The 2162-nt window shown below is 31.9% G+C and overlaps 1 long non-coding RNA gene across 1 annotated transcript; it reads right to left on the bottom strand.

The window, feature by feature from the left end:
- Positions 1-550: 550 nt before the first annotated feature.
- LOC148788099 (uncharacterized) lies at positions 551-2162 on the bottom strand. The gene is made up of 3 exons (XR_016065423.1): positions 2102-2162; positions 1522-1588; positions 551-740 (listed from the first exon to the last, which is right to left on the bottom strand). It is a non-coding gene; the product is annotated as an uncharacterized LOC148788099 (long non-coding RNA).

The following is a 2162-nucleotide window of genomic DNA, read 5'->3' as shown; positions in this document are numbered from 1 at the left end:
ACAACATATGCTTCTCATATTGAGACGCAGTTTCACCAGGTCTCTTTCCCATCATCGATGAAGCTACTTCGTCGTCCATGAAGAGAGAGGTATGCATTGTAGTGTGTATATACAGAGACCTTAACGAAAAAGGATCTGATACCATGTTAAAACTTGCAGAAGACAACAAGCACACAGAATCCATTATCAAAGATAAATTGCAGACAAAATACCTTGTTTATCATTCATGGAAAAATGAAAAAAATGACCAGGAGGAGTTCGAATCCAGGTTAAATACAAAGAAGAGCAATTGCCTGAAACTACTGTAACAAACTAACTAACCCTCTATATTATATGGACCAATCAGGAGCCGAATGAATTATTCACATTTTGAAAGAATGGTTAGATGCCATGAAGGCTGAAATGTAGCACCCCCTTCGCTACAAGGCTATATCTACGTTAAACATTATACTTATAGTAATCCCTGTGTTTACAAATATAAATGCACAAAATAATTTAATTCATATGTATACGTAACCACAACATCATAACAAGCGTAATCAACCTACAATATCATATATGCGCATCAAACACCACAAGTAGTCCATCATAAGTAATCTCTACGCTTAAGTTCTCTCTATACAACAAAATGTGATTTGTACTCTAACTGACAAAGAGGAGAAAACAGCATACTGGCCCGACCTACCTGAGTATAATGCGTAGTCCTAGTCTTCAACAGTCAGACGCCTCAAAGTCAACTCCTGAAAGAAAATGTCAGCAGAGGGATGAGCCTGCCACTCAGTAAGTAAATAACCAGCCTTATCTATATATGCATGTCAAACACAACTCAAACAAGATAAACAAGCAACACGCATGGAATACAATCAATTTAATTCCAACATAATCAGCTTTATTACACCACATGACTATCTCATAATATGACAACCACCCAAACTCCATTTTTCCTAGTTTACTTACCGGAAGGTGATATTGTGTTTTTCCCGCCAACTCAATCTCACCGTTATATAAATTTAAGTGACCCCCTTGACAGCCAGCTCATCAATCTCATTTCGCACATAGCATTTTCATTTCGCACATAGCTCTTTCATATCGAACATAGTTCTTTCATTTCACACATAGCTCTTTCATATCGCACATAGCTCTTTCATATCGCACATAGCTCTTTCATATCATATTTTCGCATTATAGGCTTTTCAACACATCAAGGGGTATTGACACCACAATTATATTCAATTTTCACCATTCCCTCATTTCCACATATCACCATTCTTGTAAGCAACTAGTAACGTAAAACAATATATTAACATATTCTCATTTTCAGACATCCACAACACATCAAACAACAAACATAATATTTTTACCTATTTTCTCATTCCACGTACACAATACCGTCAATCAAATCAAATCATCCATCACTCAGATACTTCAGATAAATTAATATCAGCACGAACTACAAATTCATATAACAGTAAAACCACAAATACAGAAAGCATATATAGATAATACTAATTATTTACTTACCTCAATCTCACAACGTTTCTTTCTACTCAATCGCGAATTGTCAGTCCTTTCACCTCACCTCCGTATCCTATAATGAGTTATACCACATACAATTAATACATCGAGAATATCGTAATATTTTTTAAATATAATATTAAATATTATTCGTACAATTTCTAATAATTCTTTAATATTTCATTTCTACCAAAATACAAATCTTCATTTTTTCTCTTTATTAACATACCGTTTATTAAATATAATTTTCAAAATATTTCTATGAATTTTCTAGCAATTTCTCGCTATTATAATCTTTAATTGAACAATAATACATAGAATTGTGTATTTGGTTAATAATTCCGATGAAATTGTATAAATTAGCTATACTAATATTCAAATCTAACGAATTTAATAATCTAATTAACCAACGAAATTATTTTTATATCCGATTCTATATTTAATTAGACACTATTTTAAATAGTCAAATCCGTAAAATATTCCGGTTAAATAGTACGTCGCTTAGTATAAATAACATTTAATAAACGGACTAATTAAACAACATCATTATATAAATTATTATAATTTTTAAAATATAAATTCTTACCTCTGTTTTTTTTCCTTTTCGCCGAGAGAATTTCAAATTTCCAATTGTTTGTGTGTGAATT

The sequence above is a fragment of the Sesamum indicum genome, linkage group LG5 (genome assembly GCF_026168435.1).
Source record: "Sesamum indicum cultivar Baizhima isolate 11 linkage group LG5, ASM2616843v1, whole genome shotgun sequence".
NCBI lineage: Eukaryota > Viridiplantae > Streptophyta > Magnoliopsida > Lamiales > Pedaliaceae > Sesamum > Sesamum indicum.
Note: the sequence above shows the minus strand (reverse complement) of the source record. Positions and strands in the feature narration are given on the sequence as shown.